The 20,096-nt window shown below is 43.0% G+C and overlaps 1 protein-coding gene across 1 annotated transcript in view; it reads left to right on the forward strand.

The window, feature by feature from the left end:
- The first annotated feature begins 285 nt into the window (after positions 1–285).
- The window catches only part of C2H4orf19 (chromosome 2 C4orf19 homolog), a 75,688-nt gene continuing 55,877 nt past the window's right edge, over positions 286–20,096 (forward strand). The window contains exon 1 of the mRNA XM_059721626.1: positions 286–377. The gene's annotated coding sequence lies outside the window, so the exon portion shown is untranslated. The remainder of the gene's footprint in view (positions 378–20,096) is intronic.

Here is a 20,096-nt window from a genome sequence, read left to right on the forward strand (position 1 = left end):
CTGGCTTGGAATTGCTTTCTTTAAGTGCCTGTTTCAGCAAAGGAATCATTTGGTACATTTTCTTTTCTTTTCTTTGTTTTTTTACCCTGACCAGAAAACAAAGAGGTTTGTCAAGTTTTTTTCCAGCTTGCAGGTAAAGGGTTACAGATTCTAGGAAGTTTTAAATGCAAACTTTAAAGGATTTTATTTTCATCTACAGTCACATGATACCTTAATACCCAATGACACTAACAACAGTGTCTCATTAAGAGGTCATGCAAACTCTCAGATAAACAAGGCATTCTTACATATTTAACATTCAAATGCAGAAGCCAAGCTAAGGCATGGAAGATTTTAATCAGAAGAGCTGCACTTCCTGACCAACCCAAAAGTCTCAGGTAGGAAAAGTTCTTATTCCTTTATGTTTGTCTACATTCCTGATGTTAACTATATTTTCAAGATAAAGTGTTTACCAGGTTTTTGATCTTTTAGTTTTTAGATTAATCTTTCTAATAGTTTCAGCTGGAAAACATTTGAACTCCTTCTTTAATGTTGCACCTGTTGCAGAGGCACTATGTTTTCTGAATAAAAACATTTACAGTCCACTTAGTGGTAAAGCACAGCGGAGCAGATTGATTTAATTAAAAAAAAAGTCTGACCACCTAAAGCTAAGATTAATTTTAGTTATCCTTGTTGCTAAACCATTCACGTTGGGTTTTTGGTCGGGGGCAAGTGGGTGGTTGTAAGAAAAAAAAAAGTTGATACATTCCTTGTGCCTGAAAAAAGGAGTCTAAGCATTTCTGACTTTTTTATGCTATGAATTGCATATATCATTTCAGTGAATATGTATTTTAATGGATCTGGTTTCCCATGATTCCAGTTTCCCAATTCCCATCTCCTAAAAATCTGGTTAATTCCTCAAAAACTTGCAAGTTAAATACAACGCAGGTGAAGTTGGAAACCTCAAAATTCAAAAAAAGGAACAAAATATAGAAATGATGGGCGTGGGGGAACAGTTAAGACCACAACTCTTATTAAAATCTGGGAAGTCAGGTATATATTTTTGTATCAAGCCATATTCAGCAACACATAAAATGGCATAAGGTACCACTTACCTTAGTAGTATCAGGGGGGTCATGGTCTCATTATTGCTGCAGAATTTCTATGTACTGTGTCAGGCAACAAATAGACCTCTTCCCCATATGAAGACCTCTTTCCACACTTTATTTTTTTCTTCCAACAACATAATTGTTTTAGACAAGGCACTATCAACTCACCATTGTATTCCCTTTGCAGGAATGTAGTACCCAGACTTGTTTGACAACTCTCCCTCTAGTTTATCAAAAGATTGCCCCATTGGGAATTTCTCCTACTTAAAGCAACAAGCAGCAATGTTGATTTTCTCTAAATGCTATCCTTCTGAGGAAGAGAGGATGGTTGCTGGGAAGGCCCTTTCTTCAATTTATTGTATAAATATATTTTCTTGTCCTAACTACTATTAAGAGAGAGAAGCAGAAGATAATAATAATGTGTCACACTTAATTGTGCTCTTCAGCCAGCTGTCAAAGCGCTGTCCAAAGAAAACTACCGTTACCCACATTTAATACATGAGGAATCTTTAAGCCCCCTCAAGCTTATCAACTGCATTTTCAGAAGTGGACATAAGCTTGAACTTGCTTCAATTTATGGATTTCTAATTTGAGATACCCTAGGCCTAGTATTCAAAAAGGCAGAAGAAAAATCAGTCCCAGAATGTGTTGTTGGATTTCCAGAAAACTTGTCAAAATAGGGTCCACTCTTAAATTCTGGCTAGAAGCAACTACCATAAATCTACAACACAACTCTGGGGCAAAGGCAGGAATGGAGTTCAGCCAGCCAGGCATTCCCACTCTGCATCCTGTATTAAGCCCTCAGAAGCACAGTGCAGCTGCTTCGCTGCCCAGATTGTCAGGGTAATGAGTATTCAGTTTGAGAAGCTTACTCGGAGATACTTGTTAAAGCTATGACTCAAGGCAGTTGCTGTGCACTATCCTATATTCACATATTAACACTGTTCCAATGTGGTTGATCAGCACACAAAATTACTGTTTAGAATGAAAATAGGGCAATGAAGACTTATCAGTCTGAAGGTATATTCACTTTTCAAGAAGGATGGGCTGATTTGCAGACCAGGGACTTTGAGGACCCCCACTACTCCCATATGTCTGCTCCTGTAGTCCTATACCCAAGCAAGACTTCATGAGTAGACCCCGAACTTCAGACTCCCCTCAAGGCTCCTGCTGCCTGCAATGGACTTAGAATCAATTAAGTATGTAGAACTGAAAAAAAAAAAAAGAAAAGAAAGTGGAAATCGATTTTTGTCATCAAATAGCTGTCTTACTTAATAACATGCATTTCAATATTTCCAGATAAGATCAGCCAAATTATAGGATTTGTTGCTTTCACATAAATATTCGAAAAACACCAGTGCAACCAGCAATTTTGCAGAGATTTGTTTGTGAAGAATAAAATAATTTTTTTTAGCTGTCAGTACCAAAATACAGGAGCCTTTGGTTTGGTTTGGGTATGAGTTGGCATGATAATTATCTAAATGAAATTCTGGTTACCTTAAAGTAGCAGTATATGTTTATTCAAATATCATTCTGTGAACATTACCTTATAACAGCCAGGATGTTATCTTGAGCCAGATCCTAAATGGTATGAATGGGCACAGCTGCACAGATTTCAGAAAATTTTAAATTAGATGAATATCTAAAATATTTATGAATTAGATTACTATCAGCCCCATCGGAAGAAAGAAGCATTCAGCTGTGCATCTCATCTAGCATCTGAGAATGTGCTTATTTTTGTGTTACTGCTGTGCTACCTACTGTTAGCAGTAGTATAATCACAGTAACAAGAAGCCCCAGTCATAAGCCAAGAGCCCATTGTTCTAGGCCCCATACAAACACAGAACAAAAGATGGGAACTTCAAATAATATAAGTACATCAGTCACAGTAGGTCAGGTTTTGTTGACAACTTCTTTGATGTAAAACTAGAGTAGGACCATTAGTTTCAGAGGAAATACTTTAAATATATACTATGATAGGTAAGAATAGAATTTGAACCAAAGTTCTTAAGATCACTGCAGAAAACTTTTCATATAATACAAAGTGCATAGTCCATGATCCATGGGAGGGGAATGTACCAACTCTAAGACTGGCAGCCATCCCACTGTAAATGGAATGGAAAAGGAGTACTGCATCTTTAAATACCAACCGCAGTATATTATGACTCTTGCATTTTAAGTAATGTTTGTACAGATTGGGTGGGTCATGGAAAACCAATATTTAGCAGCTCAGTAGTTAAATCTGCTACATGTTTAATTACGTAAAATGTTCTTAGCGAGTTTGAGAGGTATTGTATTAAATATTTGCACTGGATATTCAATATAGGTTTTCCATGGCCTCAGTCATAAAACATACAGAACTTTACTTTTAAAAAGAAAGAGCCTGAACTTGGATTGAGAAAAAATACAACAATCACATTAATTTCTAAGAACCCAATAGAAATGATATATAAACACCTGGCTTCCTTGTTAGAGGTTCCGCTGTTCCTTATACCAGTAATTTAACAATACTTACGGTAATCAGCATTGCTTTGATTATTGCATTTTGATTATGACATACTCCCATTTAACTTCATGCTTAGTAATGTCAACATGGAGTCAGCTGCAGAGGTGACTCATGGGGCTGCCCTGGTAGATGCACATAGACCAAATACTTCCTTCTGGTTCAAAGGCAGAGAAAAATTCTTGGAAATTAATGAAACATGGACAAACTCTAAAGAAGGGTCTAACAGACAGACACATAATCAATGTGACCCTCAAATAGTTAAAACAATATTTTTTCTGTCTTGTTTTTACAGTAATAGAGTTATCAGGGAACAGCATTATTATAAATGTCAGTCAGTTATGGGCCTAGAAGGCCCATTGGGCTAGTGTAGTTAAGACACTCCAACTTCCACTGCCAGAGACAAACAAGGAAGCAAAGTGGCTAGTATTCCAGTCATCTCTGACTACCTGGACCAAACAGTTAGATATTTACTTACAGTTGGACTGACAGAGGGTAACCTTCAGCACAAATCAACAGCAATACTACATCTTGATTGTAGAAATGAAGCAAAATCCCTTTACCGTTCTGTGGCCATGCTTTTAGGGTGTGAGCAAGTGTTTGCTGCACCTTTACTTCACTTTACTTTTAGCCATCTACACCTAGACTGCAAACAAGCATGTGCAGTTCCAGGAGTAGTGTGCGCAGGCATTCACTGCTCCTGGGAGCCATGTAGAAGCCTGGTGTTAGTAACTCAGGGTAGGAGGAAGGGCAGGCAGGTTGCAGGGAGGGTTGTGGGTCCAGGGGGTGGGGAGGTTGGTAGAATGAAGGGCGGGTAGCATGTTCACAGGGCAATTTGCTGGTTAGGAGTGATGGGGGGGGGAGGGGGGAAAGAGGGCTAAAAATAGCTCACTCAGAGGGGGCATTGGCAACATGTAGGGGGTGCATGCACACCCCCTGAGATTGGCTGTGCCCCCCGCAGTCTTTAAACTTTTCATCTAAACAAATGGGTTCTCCAGCAGCACAGTGCCATGTAATCCCATCCAGGAGTGTTGATTCAATACTGACTGACAAGCAAAGGAGCCCTACTTTCTGAATTATGAGCACCCCATCAAGCAGCAAAAAAGTTTTCTTCAAACCAGCAGTGACCTGGTCAGTTTAGGAGAATTAATGAGAATACAGCCCAATAGTACTGTGTATAGCAGCAGGCAGTGCCAGTAAACTGAGAGTGGTTAATTGTTACTATACCATAGAACTCAAATACTGGAAAGCAGGAGAAAGAATCAGAGAGAACAGGATTGAAACATGAATCATTACGTGTTTTTATTGCTCTAAGGTCTATGTCTAAATAGCTAAAAGAGAGAATTGAAGGAAGGATGAAGAAAAAATGTCATGAGGTTACTACAGATAGTAACAATCTCTCCATGGTTCCAGTTAATAGCTCTCATTTAGATGTGTGATGAAATTTATATTTTGTTCTGTACCGATCATATTGCCTGAGGAAGTATGAACTAAATACTTCTTTTGCAGTAACAATAGAAAGCAGACAGACAAAATCCAAAGAGTTTCTCTTTTTATCTGACCTTTTTTCTCCTTCAGTTTTTATCCAGCAGCTTATTTAACTCCCCATTCCTTATTCAAGTCATAAATGTCCAATGTAGAGCCACAAATGCTTTCTGGTGATAAAGACTTTTTATAGTTCCATGCTCCATTGTAAATTCACATGCAACCTCATCTGGTGATTCAGAAGGAAAATTGAAAATATAGAACTCCCCAAACTCTGTTCTTTAATATCATTCCCCACTTTGGAATAATTTCCATTCTCTAAAAATTGAGCTGGATTTTGACTGAGTATGGCAACTTAAGATGCGATTAACTGGCATGGCAGAAGTGCAATTGTTGGGATCACATATCAGATATCATTGAGCCCTTAATTTAACATCTGTAAATGGCCTTAGACTAGTCTAAGTTAGCTTATGGCACATAAATAGGTCCAATTCCTAACCATAACAATCAACTAACTCCTACTAACTTCTAAGTTTGCCTGTCAAATCTTGTAGTGACAGAACGAGACCCTAAGGCTAGGAACAGAATTTACAAACAAGCCGGTATAAGTGTTCAGAAACTGGTTTAAAACTAACAGAACATTCAGTGCACATAAACCAGTTTCAAAATGGCCCAAACTGGTTTGAGATAAACCCAGTTGAATGTAGTATCATGCTTAACTGATTTGGCTCAAAACAGTTTATGCAATGTCTGTCCCAGACCCCTTCCTGGTTTAAGTTAAACCAGAGTCCCCCAGCATCCCAAAATGCTTTCTGGGCTAGACTCTGCTCCAGCCCAGCCAGGCTGGCTCCGCCCTCCTGTTCCCCAGCCAGAGCACAAACAGGCAGGATCGGGGGTCTAGCCAGAGAGGCATTTAATTTCCCCCTCCCTGTGCCACCAACAGGGACCTGAGCCAGGTCTGCTGGGCGCTCCCCCCTTGCTGCTGCAGCAACAGGGCACCATGGACCCTGAGGCAGAGGCGGGCAGGGAGGAGGGTTAGTCGTCTGTCTACCCCCACTAGCAGCTGGGTCTGCCTGCTGTCACCGCCACACTCACTCCCTGAGTGAGTCCAGTGTTGCCCTTGCTTTACCTCTGGCTCCCCACATATCTAAAAAAGGACTTTTTATTGTCCTTGATATTTGTAGCTAGTTCCGTTGCAGCTTTGGCTTTCCTGGTTTGCTCTCTGCAGGTTCGGACCAGTGCAGAGTATTCCTATTCAGTCTATTTTGTCTACTGAAATCCTGTCTAAGATATTTTTGCCAGGGACTTCCATAGAAACAGGATACAGCCTAACACCATACATCTATATGGAGTATTCTGATGTAATTGCTTAACAAAATGAGGATGAAAATAAAAGAGCTAGCGTAGAAAACATGGTGTTACATACACTTTCACCCCAAGACTTGAGCATCACCCTGTGGACTCATTGTATCCCCCCTTTCTTTTGCCATCCAATCTTGTTTCGCCATTGTTGGAAAATACTCAAAAGGGACAGGTGATATTTTTATAAGGGATGACACCATTCTTTGGTAAACTGTTGATCCCCACTGTACTCACTGATGGGATCCTTAGTTGCTTTGATGAGTGATTGCTAAACCATCAGACTGTCACAGTCATCATCCACAAACAGGCCCTAGGTACTGGCCCCTGTGACAGCCCATTCTCTCATTTAATGACATAGTATCTGCTGCTGTGAGGATGACTGTTCACCCTGAGAGGCATACTGCTGCATCACTTCTCCAGCAGTATCTTTGGAGCTACATTACGTTGTCCTCCTGTAAATGCCTGAGCTCTCTGCATGAATATGGGGACAGAGAATCAACTATGATCCCATACACATATTCATTTTGGACTGCCAACACACTTTCATGGCATTTCTCATCCTGCAGCTGCATTCACCAGCACAGTGCTTTTTGCCCGGGGGGATGCTGTGGGCAGCCTAACTGTAATGCAGTTTTCTAGCATCAGGGTTGAATTCAGTACAGATGTACCAACATACATCTGCTATCTTTACACCTTTTGTGCTTCCTAGCAAATCAGTGCTTCCATGTATGTAGTGCAGTTTCTTTCCCAAGAGAAAATACTATCAGCTCCTACTCCTCTGTCATCTGGGAACTGAATATGAACCTGATTGTGATCTCACTCATACACCTTTAAGTCCACTGATTTCAAAGGAGCTACTCAACTGATATACTGAGATCAGTATGAGACCCTGCAGATTTCAGGCTTTTGAAGCAAAATGAATGCCCTGCACCTTTATAACTCAGTGGAAAAAGAGGTTACTGTGTTATCAATAAACTGAAGAAGCCTTTGTTTATGTCCTTTATGCAGGTTTTCCTGCTCTGGGTGGGGCATGGAAAAAACAATATTTACCTGCTGTGTAGCTCTACTGTGTGTGTTTGTTTTGTATTATCATTTCTCATGTAAATTTAGCAGATGTCTCATGAATTGATATCAGCTCTGGACTTCCAAGTTGTCTACTAAACAGCAGGCTAGGAGTGAACAGGCAACATCTGGGCATGTAAGATATACAGTGAAATTCCAGCCATTGATTCATAGGCAAAGAAGTTTAGAGAACAAAATACTGCAAGATTCTCATTTGCATTTCAAGTGAAGCAAAAGCTAAACTATCAACCCCAAGCAGAGAGCCCTAAGGCAGAAGAAAGTCACATGAAATTTATGTTCTTGAATTATTTTGAATTCAAAACATTTGGAAACACTTTTCACTGCACTGAACAAAATCAGATTGCTAGAGGGTTGGTCCTTATTTACTAATAAATGTTAGAAAAGGCAAGTGCAATTCCAATAGTTTGGCAAAGAATATGCATACAAAAGAACAGCAACCCTGATAGATTAAATCTGTTTGTTGTATGATTTAAGCACAGAATTGTCAAACAAATGTAATTGTTAAACTAGGTGTCTTTGAATCTGATACTGCTCCCAATGAGGTTAAGGACAAAATTTACACCAACCTCAACAAGAGGCACAAAAGCTCATTTCTAAAAATCAGGTAATTTATTAGGAACTATAAAGAGTTCAGCAATTCTGAAAAAAATATTTAGGCTCATAAGTAGATGACTTTAGAAGTCACAGGTTTTATTATGTCTTGTTTATCATTTAATAATAAAATAGGTTTTTAATTTTTCATTCTCTTTTTTTTTTTCCTAAATCATAGTCCAGACAAATATTCTTCTCTTTTGGTGTCCATCCAACTTTTCAATTTGCATTTGGATTGCAGTGAGTGAGCATTTCTAAATTTACGGTGCAGAGTGAGACCTAGCACCAACTAATCAGATTTGTGTTAACCTAGCTTTAAGTATTAATTCAAAAGTTACACAGTAAATTAATAAATGTCCACTGAATCAGAAATAATTTTAATGTATACATAGTATAATTTCCCTGCTTATGTGTATAACCTGTTTTGACAAGCACAGGGCAAATCAACATATAACAGAGCAAAGCATTTCACCAGCACTGCTGCAGTTGTGCTGCATTCACTTTATCAGATTAGAGTATATGCACAGTCCAGGCTTACTCTAAACTCAGATGGTCTAAACCCAGAGCATGGCAATTTAAGTATCCCAAAAACATGAATATGTTTTATTGAAAAAAACAAAACAGTTTTCATGTCTTCAGCATTTTAACTAGAAGTTTTATCTTATTTTACTTTTTGGTTCAAAATTTCCCAACCTAAAAAGCAGTGAGTCTTTGATGTAAAGGTATAAGATCCTCTAAGGCAGTGGTGCTCAACCCCCAAAGATCCAGCCTGCAGAGCTGTGTCCATCCAGCTGGCAGGGGGGAGGGGGGAGAGGCTCCCCAAGGATCCAGAAATTTGGGGGTGGAGTGATAGCAGTTGTAATTGCCACTCCCCTGCTGCTAAATTTCCAGACCTGTGGGGAGTCCTTTAAGATAAATAATGTGACCTTCCATGCTAGATTGCATTGGCTGGCAATTGAGCCAGCAAACAAGGTTACTCCATGGCTGGATGTAGGCATGCAGGATCACACCTATGGACTGACCCTACTCAATAACACCACACAAGATCCAGTCCAGACTGACCCCATGCCACTCATCCAACCTGCAGTGTTGGAAGGTTTGGCACCAGTGCTCTGAGGCAGGGTCAGCTACCTATGGCCAATAGGCCAGATCCAGCCTGCTGAGCCATGGGTTCAGGAGCATTTGGCAATGGGGGGATTCTCCATGTACTGTACCACAGTTGGCTGCCCTAGGCTTCAGTGGAGGGTGACTCTGCTTACTCTGCACCCCTTTTGGGCAGCATGGTCTTTCACCACACCATAGCTGGATGGTGGGGAAAAGCAGTGGTGGCAGCTGGTTTTAATGCCCAGATGCCTCAGACCTAAGTTGAGTCATTCCAGCCCCTACCCTTCCCCCCACCAGAAAACATTACGGCCCCCTGCTCTAAGGTGATGGTCCAAATCCCCAAATCCCAAATGCTCCATGTGAATAATCCCTCTGATACAGACCTTTTCTATCTGTAGATCTGAGAGAACTTTACTGAGGAGCTAAGTATAATTATCTACATGGAAAAAAATTTTAAAAACTAAGGCAAAGAGAATTGAAGGAACTTTCCCAAGGTCACTCAGCATACCTGTAGCAGAACCAGGAAAAAAAGCCCAGATTTCCTAAATGCCAGACCAGTGCTGCAGCCTCCAGACTAAACTGTATCTTTGTACGAAAAGAAATTTCAGTTCAGTTTCAACAGCGTTCTTATCCTGAAAGGGGGCACTGCTGTTGCCAATAAATAGTACTTCCAGGCACTGGGAATATGCCATATCAAAAAGCAACCTGAACTACATTATTTACAGCTAAGGTATGAAACATTTTGAGCAAAGGGAAATGTCAGCACAATATTTACTAGTATACAGTATCACAAGCTACTTCACTATAATCAGAGTCCCCTATGTCATACTGAACTGTGCAATTTTGGTTGATAACTGTAGTGAAAACAACCCATTCTTCTGTGGAAGTAAAAATGGATTAGCTAGCTGGCTTCAATTCAGACATCACCAAGTATCTTAAAGGAACAAATATTTTTCTATAGCTTTTAAGCATTGTTCCAATTTGAGACTAAAAAAAGACTGTAAATATAATCAAGATAAGAAATCAAGTACATTACAATTCAATAACAGAAATGTACCTGTATTTCACTGCCATCTTACCATTACAATACCTTAGCCACTTGTGGATTGTTTTTAATAATGGTTAAGACTATAGATTTGCCTTCATACTTAAGGAATAATTACTCTAATTGCAACATAAAAACCTCTTATTCTTACTCTCTTTGTCATTGTGACCAATAATTCTCTTACTCAGTCCTCATCAGTCAATGCCTGCCAAGAAAATTGCTTTAAACAGTCAATTGGGAAAGTTCACAGATACTATAAACTACTACAGATCAATGCTTTACACATTGATTTAAATACTATATAAAAAATGTACCCCAGAGACTGAGCCAAAAAGACAAGTAGACTAGAAGAAAAATAATACATCTGATGGAGTTGTTATGGAAGCTTTTATGTTGTGGAACCTTTCCTTGGAGGACTTCATACACAGTATTAGGCAATTTTACTGTTTTCTATATCATGATGTTAACAACAGTTGTCTCTAGTGCAGGCTTCTAATGCCTGAAGAAAGGTGTTTGTGCCCAAAAGCTTGCAAATAACTTTTTCCCAGCTATTTAGTTAGTCTAATAAAAGATATCACATATACCCAAAGAACCATGCCTGTCTACATACCCAAAGTGTTTTATGAGTGTTTACTTTCTTAATAAAGTAAATCCCCCCACTCCCAATTCCCCTGGGATATGCAATTATACTCTGCTTCCTGCACCTTTACTAGCTTCTCCTCCTGCAAAATGTTCACATCACAGCCAAAAGACAAAGAACTAAGGAAGAAATGTGTTCTAATTTATTCCTCGCATTTATTACATGAAATCAGACTCAGGAAGAGAACAGAAGAGATACAGCAGTCTACAAAATAATGTATTTAGTGCTCATAGAGTTGATCTGTCAAACATGCATAGAATCCTGCTGAAGATGTGAAGTAGAAATACATTATAAAATGGCAAAGTAGACAGAAATGGAATGTTTTAATATGTCCGGAGGAAAAATGTCTTGCTCAAAGCACTGGCTGGCTGTCAGTCTCCCCAACCCCAACTCTTTTTTCCACTCAGCTGAAATAGAGAAAGGTAGCTGTGTAGAAACACTGTTGCAACATTATCAGAAAGAGGAAAGCAACAACAGAAAGGAGAGAGCTGCATGTTTACATCAAGTAAAATGTTCTTTGCTTTTACTTTGAATGTTTGACCCTTCTTAAATGTGTGTCCGGGGGGGGGGGGGGGGGGGTGGATGTCTATTAGCAATCCCCAGCCAGGTTGCAAAATAGTCTCGCTTGATCCAACTCCCACCATCTTTATATTGACTAAAATATCACATTCTAAAAACCTAATGCACCAAGGTGTGAAGTCCTGGCTTCAGTGCCAGTTGAGAGCAACCAGTACCTTGCAGTATCTTCCTTTATGTACTTAACAGTGGGCACATCTACATGTTTATTAATGTGCTGTAATTACAGTGCATTAAGTTTAGTACCTGTAATAGAAGATACTAACAATGTACTATAGTCAACACTACTGTGCATTAGCGCAGATAGACGCTTTTTTGTGATGTTAATAAGCATTAGTCTAAGTGTACTGTGCATTAGCACAGTTTTTGCCAGCTGTGCTAATGTGCAGTAAGATTAGTCTTCTGTACATTAAGTGTCTCTTGTAGATGCACCCAGCATCACCACATTGCTCCTTAAACAACTTAAACACAGCTCTCTGCCAATACCAGGTCAAGCCTTTCAACTGAGAGAAGGATTTTCCAAAAAATATAAACAGACCAGTTCTAACCTTTGTTCTAACAGTGTCCAAGTCTGAGTCTCTACACAAGCTGTAACAAATGTTATTTAACTCAGATTTTCTCTTTGTAATCCTAAAAATACCAACAAGGATAAGAAATCACATACATTTATTTTGATATTTTCTGTTCCAATCTCTGCTCTCCATTCTAATGCAGTTGGAAGAGACATGCCTGTGTTTTTTTTCCTAAGTAAGGTGAAATGTAACTGGGTTTCAGGTTGGAGGGAAGCTCAGGTGCACAAAGTATCTTGCTTATTTAGAAGTAAGTCCCTTTTCTATTGACTTCTTCCAGCCCAACCCTTCCGTTGCTACTTTTCCCTCAAATCTTGCACAGAGAATACAACTTCTTTGCAACATTTTGATTGTTAAAACTATTCTAGCAACCATAAACTTGGGGAAAGCAGTTGCCAATGTATGCTGCTTTCTTTCAACCCTGCCAAAGGTTCTTTCTTAGCTAAGTGGCAAGTTTATGTTTACTGGGTTCTCCCTGCAGGATCACAAAATGCAACAATAACAAAGCAAGAATGGAGTTCCTGAAAACATTAGGCTTTCATAAACAGGTTGTATGAGCTTATCATTCTTTTTACATTCCAGCTTGCAATTTGAAACTCTTAAGTGTTTTTGACAACCATGTGAATGTCATCTGCTCATCTTTCTGCAAGTTCAAAAATACTAAGGAAGACAGCAGTAAACTCCTGTTCTCTGTGCACATCTACATGTGCACCCAGTTGTTACTGTGCAGTCATTTAGCACTTGCTTTAGTGCTACCCTGCTGTGGAGTTTTTTACTCTGCAGCAGCACACGTGTAGATGCTGACCTGGCTGGCTAGAGCATGTGGGTGCTTCTGTGCAGGGGCTGCCTGCCAGCTAGCCCTGTGCTGAAGCATCCTTGTGCCTCAGTTAAATCCTCTGTAGCACACTAAGCTAGGTCAGAGCATCCCCAGGCTGGTAGGCTAACCTCTTGCCCCAGCTCAGCTCAATGTGCTGCAGTCAAAGTGCACATGTAAATGGTGTCCGTGAGATCTTCCTGGGAGCAATAAACACCAGGGTTTATTGCTGTGCATTAATGGCATGTGTAAACACACCCACAGTAAAATAAGGTTGAGAGCTTCTCTGAAGTGAGGTGACTACAGATAATCCAGAAGGTATGCACTAGGCTTGTGCAAATCAGCAAGTATTCTATTCGGCTGATTCGAATCACTGTCCTGATTCAATTCAGCTGATTTGGATTCGGAGATTCAGCCGACAAATCAGGCCAAATCTCCTCTGAATCAAACAAGCAGTAGCAGCAATGGTGGTGGTGAGTGCCCGCCTGTCCCACTATGTATGCCCTGCCCGGCCCCAGCGTCTCAGCACTTAAAAAAAAAAAAAAAAAGAGAGAGAGAAAAAAAGCCCTGCACTCACCAGCTGCTGCAGTGGCCATCCAGACCTCTGGAGGCTCATGGCAGAGCCCGCCCACACACACACAGCAGGGGGCAGTGGGGATTGCCTCCCCCCACCTGGCATCCATGTGGCTGCTGTTGCATCGCGAGGGTGTAGCGCAGCTCGGCAGGGTAGTGTTGGGTGGCACTGTCCAGAAGCTAAGGCCACTCAGGCTAGTGCTGCCAGGTTCTGTGTAACTGCTGGAGCTGCCCCAGCTCCGGGACAATGCACAGTGCCCTGCTGAGCTGCGCTGCACCCATGCAATGTGACAGCTGCCATGTAGGTGCCAGGCAGGGGGAGCAATCCCTGCTGCCCCCTGATGCTCTGCGCTGCATGGGGGGGCTCTGCCACAAGCCCCCAGAGGCCCTGATTGCCACTGCTGCAGCCAGCGACTGTGGAGCTTTAAAAAAAACAAAAAAACAAAGCCCCACACTCATCGGTTGCAGCAGCAATCGGGGCCTCTGGGAGCTCATGCCAGAGCACCCTGCATGCAGCACAGGGCAGCAGGGGGCAGCAAGGATCATTCCCCCCACCTGGCACCCATGCGGCAGCTGTCACATCATAGGGGTGCGGTGCAGCTCACCAGGGCCCCGCATGCTGTCCCAGGTGGGAGGGGGCCATCCCTGCTGCCCTGCACTGTGTGGGGGGGGTTCTGCCATGAGCCCCCAGAGGCCCCACTCACCACTGCTGCAGCCAGTGACTGCGGGGTTTTGTTTTGTTTTTTTAGAGTGCTGGGATTCTGGGGTCGGGTGGGAATGGGTGGGGGATAGGGTTGGGTGGGGGTCCCCCCATGGTCCCCTTCCCCCTCTGTTGGCTACAAATGTCCAACTCGGGATCCTTAAAATTCTGGTTTATTAGGCGGATTGAAACACTGTAATAAGTTAAATCATAAACCTTGGGGCTGGTCCCCACACACACACACGCACACATGTACACACATGCACACACACAGTAGCAAGCTACAAGAGTCAGGTATACCTATCCTACAAGTGCTGGAGTCTGCCATCGATGGCCAGTCGAGGTTTCTTTCAGCGTGGTGTTATCCTCCAGAAGGGGGTCGCCGGCTGGTCCTTCTGGCTGGACAGGTCTGGTCGAGTTGGAGATCAAGAGGGCACCCCTAAGGGTCACTTCACTGCTTTTTATCTGTCCTTGGCAGACTTTGGTGACTCCCCAGTTTTCAGGTTTGCCCAATACAGGGGTCGTTGACCCTCGTGGGACTTCCCCCCTCGGTAGCTACTGGATGGCATCTGTCAGCCCCAGGGGTCATCCGCATGTACGTGCAGGTTTGGGAGTCCATTGATGAATTTTGATTAGGGCTCTGGGAGCGGTCGATTTGGAGATATTCAGCCCAAAAGTTGGTCCCCGGCATTGATTAACTCAGGCCAGGGCTTCTAGCCCTTGATCAGTGACGTTTAGAGATTTCCCGGTTGTTACATTGTCTTCTATTGAGTTCTTCCGCTGGTTGATCTGCATTTTCCTTAGGTGTTAATTGCTGTCTGCTGCTACCATGTTACACATTCAATCACTGATTCATTCGCACTTTCAGGGGCCAGCCTGATACAGGGAAGCGGCAGTTTGACTCCTGCCCTTGTTAACATTGTTACTAAACATATTTATAGTTGAAAGTTGAAAGGTGCGGAGTATAAAATATAAGCTACAAATGCCATGGCACACAAATAGATAAAAATACCAAAATACACAGGGAGATACAAAATGCACACGTACAAATTTTAAAACATAATTCCTTATCTTAAAGTGAAAGAAAGAGGAAGGAAGAAAAGGTAGAAAAGGAAAAACATATTCAAAGAGGGGAGAGCAAATGCAGGCAAGAGGAAAAGGGGGCTTTCTGCTACACTTCTTCCAGCCCCCCCACCCCTACTTACTGGCACAGAGCCCGGGTCCAGTTCTCTGTGACGATGATCAGGGACCACCTGAATCTCATAATCAATTTGGAGGCTTCCAAGTTGATTCAGACCTTTTAATGGGTCTCCCAATTCAATTCAGATTTGGAGATTCAGCCCCCAAATCAGGCCAAATCTCCTCTATATCAAATTGACTACCAAAGCTTCACACAGCCCTAGTATGCACTCATTGCTACAGAGTTAATATTATTAGGTACTGTTCCATGAAACAGCCTAGATTTATATACATTATAGTTGATAAGAAATAAGTTAATTATAGGCTGAAATTCTTTTGTTTAGTGACACAAGGCCAGGGGGCCAAAAACCAGGACATGTATGGATGCCTGCCCAGGAGTGTTTACTTGTGAATAAACTGCTCCTGGATCTAATGCACATGTAGATACACCCAGAGAATTTCTTTTGCAGCCTGAGACCAGAAAGGCTCAATGTAGCCTTCAGCCCTAGAAGATTAGCCCCAGAATCCTGAAAACCTCTGCAGTTCTTCCTTACCGTATGCTTTTTGCAGGCTTATTTGGCACAGGGGAACCAATCCAATGCTGGCAAAGGGCAGGTTATTCTATGACAAAAAAATCCCATGTATTCTTGATGGAAACCATGACACAGAAATCCCTACCCACCTACCACAAAGAGCCCAGTCCTCAAGGAGAATCCACAAAATGGCTTCTCTAAGGTTGTGAAGGTGGTATTGAGAATAAGCCTATTGTAGAATTATTCTCCCTCCAGCCAAAGCCAGTTTCCTGCGCTCACCAATTTTTTCCTTCACTTCATCCATGGAAGGAAAGGATGGTAAAATACCTTTGTGGGTGTTATTTTCAAGCTTTGAAGAGAATGGAATGCACCTGGGTCATGACACTTTAGGGTCTGAAAAAAAAATCCTGTTTAAGAAACCTTCCACCTACATGGATTGAGAAACACTCTTCCTATTTCCAAAAAAAAAAAAGTGATGCATACAACCAATAGAGTCAACAGTTCTGTCAACGAGCCTTCATGAAAGGCCTATTAACAAAAGTATGCCAAAAGACAAAGCCTGTGCTGCACCTTTTCCTGCGTGTGTTACTTTTGCTTTCAGGGAGGATTATGTATCTTCTAATGGAAGTTAAGGCTGTAATCGATTCCAGTGAAGCTTTTCTGAATGGCCTTTTTTTGGTGATGCGCATGGTATTAATTTGCAAGGCAGGTCAGTGAAAGGAGTCATGTGTTGTGCTTCACAGTGTATCAAGGGGACATCCTGCCCCAAGTCTTGTGGGTCTAACATTCCCACCTCCCATAAAGAATATATATTTTTTAAATCATTTAACTCAGTTCATAGGACCTGCTGTTCCTTTCCAGCAGAGGCATTAAACTTACTGTGTGCTCTCAGTCAATTCTGGGCCACTGGGGCTCTTTACATGCCAGATCCAACCCAGGACACAAGGATGCAGGAACAGTAGCAACTCTGGAGCACATGGTGGCAGCACCATGGCAGGAGCCAAGGTCCAGGGACCGGTGGCTGGTGGTGAGGGAGGTAGGGTCACATTGTCCCAGATGGAGGAAGTAGCCAGAAGGCAACCAAGGTTGTGTCATCATTTTCCCTCCTACTGCTAATTGCCATGTCCACTGGGGCCTGAGAGTCCCAGATACTTCAGCGGGCTACTTCCCCTGGACACACTGGCGCTAGGGACAGACATTACACATAAACTAGTTGAAGTGATCAGAAACTGCTTCAACCTGTAACAGAACAGATATTCAGTGCACATAAACCTGTTTCAAAATGGCCAAAACCAGGTTGAGATAAACCTGGTTAAATGTAGTATCAGACTTAACTGATTTGGCTCAAACCAGTTTATGCATTGTCTGTCCCAAACTGCTTGCTGGTTTAAATTAAATCAAACATCCCCAGCATCCTGACATGCTCGCTGGGCTGGGCTCTCTGCTCCACAGCAGGGCTGGCCCTGCCCCTCTGCTCCCTAGCTGCAGCTTCAGCAGAGACTTGCAGGCACAGCAGCATCTGCCTGCTCCCCACCCACTCCCCACTTTCTGCTAAGCAGGCATTGCCCCATCCCTCACAGACAACTCTCAACATTAGCTAGCAGACCACATGCTGGCTACCTCCAAGCTGTGGCACACAGGACAAAGGCAGAACCAACAAATAAATGGCAATGTCCCCTGTTTTCTTAATAGGGTGATAAACACTGAGTTAGGGGTGATAAACATTCCCTGCTGACCTGTTCAGGATGAGGGGAACCCCTCCCTAATCACAGCATCCTCAGGGCCTGGCCATGCCCCCCTCAGCTCAGCACTGTGGAAAGGAAGTGAGGGCTACTCTACCGCCCCCCAGCTTCTAGCCAGAACCACTGCAGGCATGTGCTTGCATTTCTGGAATGTCTGTCTAGTTACAAAACTTATTTAGCCTAGCTAGGTTAGACTAATGCAAAGATTGAATCAATTCAGGCTCAGGCTTTTTGAATGTCTGTCCTTAGCCTGGTAGTCCAGCAGGCCAGACAGAGCAGCTCTTCTGGCTGGATCTGGCCCATGCACTGTATACTTGATACCACTGTTTGATAACTCACCTGGACAGGGACGATGGAATGGCCTTTAGTTTTATAGTAAGTCTTCCTTTATTTTTATTTCTGTTCTGTTAATATCCACCCAAAGTAGGTAGGACTAAAATGACCAGGGATCCTGGTTTTCTCTGCTTAAAAATAGCAAATTCTCTGATTTAAAAAAAATTGCAAATTGTGTGAATAAAAAACCTAAAATCTGTGATTAAAATGAAACGTTGCTATATATACAGCTATCAGTTGAACACAACATTTTTCTTATATATTTACCATTTTAAAGCAGTTTGGAAGCCTACCAGTGCCTCAAACACTGTAATAAAATAAATTCTAAGTACCTATACATTTTGGGATTTGATTTGGGGATTTTTATCATCCAAAATCAGAACTCCCCCTGCCCCCTTTGCTCACCAAGATGCAGGTCCAGGCCCCTCACTCCCCTCCCACAGCCATGCTGCTGCCCCTCTCCACCCACAGCCCCCTGCCCCCCAGCTTCCAGGGCTATAAGGCCAGGGACCCAGGTCTGCAGCCCCCGCCCTGCAACAGTGCCCAAGCTCTGCCTGCCACCGTGGGAAGTGGCAGCTCCTGCAGCAGAGCAGAGCATGGATCCCCCTCTACCACAGGTGACACAGCCAGAGCAGAGCCCATGCAGGGGGCAGGTACAGGTTGCCCCTGTCCTGCTGCCCTCCCCCACAGCCTCCATGGCTCAGCAAGCAGGACCCAGTGCAGTAGGGCAGAGCGGGGCTGGGTGAGGAAGCTAGAGGACACCACTATGAGACCCGCACCACCATGACAAGGCACCCCCTGCCTGCCTGGCAGCAGTGAGGGCCACAACTCCATGCCACCACCTCCACTGCTGCTAGGTGGGCACAGGGCATTATGACAAGGTGGCATGGGCCTTGGGATAGCAAGGAGCTTCCCCACCCAGCCCCGCTCTGCCCTGCTGTGCTGGGTCCCTCCAGCTGGGCTGTGAAAGACCTGGGGGAAAGGCAGCAGTGCAGGAAGCCCAAGCCCACAGCAGGCAGACCACATCCACCCCCACTCTGCTCACAGATCTGGGGGGGTAAGTGGGAAGCCAGCCCTACCCCCACCCCTTCCCACCGCCCAGATGAGCCACCCATGGCTCTGTCCCACTCCCCACCTGGCCCCTGGAGCTGCACATTCTGGCCCTATGCCCTGAGCCCCACACACTGCTAAGGCTGGGCAGCAGCCCCAGACCCAGTCCCAGCCCTCCCCAACTCCCTCCCTCCCTATGGGGGCCTCAATCCTGCCCCCCTCCCAACCAGGCTTACCTGCTCTCCAGGCTGCATGGCAGTCATGTGCATGTATGAGCATGCACACGCACTTGGTGCCTCCTGCCTGACGGATCTCCAAATGAAAACTCCACCTTTTTCCCAGTTAAAAGGGAAAATCCATAATTTTGTTCCCATTTTTCCAGCAGGAAAGGAAAACCCGGATCCCTGAAAATTACTTTTAAAAATGTCAAAAAGGAATCTCGTAGCACTACTCAAACACAGTTAAAACCTCCTACATTCCAAGAGACCACAAAACCATCCTTCCTCTTCATTGCCTTTACTCTGCCCAAGCCATGCAATGTACCCCTATGATGTTGTGACTGCAATGTAATGTAGTCATATCCAAGCTAGCCAGACTACATACTGCAAGCAGAAAAGCCACTGTAGCCCACAATTTGGCATGGGCTGAGGAGGTGAGTAAAGATTCAAATAATTGGATCTTTGCTACTACAACTCTTAATGCTTGCAGTACCAATTAGTTTAGGGCTAGCACAGTGACATCTAAACAAGCAGCAGTCACACCTAGAGCAGAAACCCACCTTTATCATCTGTCTTACACTCCCATCTCATCACCTTTTTCTATGGAGATGCTCTTTTCCTAACCTGATCTTCCAAGCCCCAGTATTCCTTTCAGGTCTGTCAAGCCTCTCCTGAAACTGCTGTGAATGTAAATAGCAGAAAAATAAAACGGAATATGAGTGACCTTTTAGAAGTTTGAATTGCCTAACTGTGTTTTGTGTTGGTCTGAAAACATAATGTCTAGCAGAATTCCTTTTCAGAGGCAATAACAATAAGGACTTTCAGTCTCCTTTGTTGCTGTCTGTAACAAAGGCTGGTGTTTTAAATAATCTCAACACAGTGCAGAAGTTACAAATTAAACAATATAT

Source organism: Alligator mississippiensis, chromosome 2 (genome assembly GCF_030867095.1).
Source record: "Alligator mississippiensis isolate rAllMis1 chromosome 2, rAllMis1, whole genome shotgun sequence".
Lineage (NCBI taxonomy): Eukaryota > Metazoa > Chordata > Crocodylia > Alligatoridae > Alligator > Alligator mississippiensis.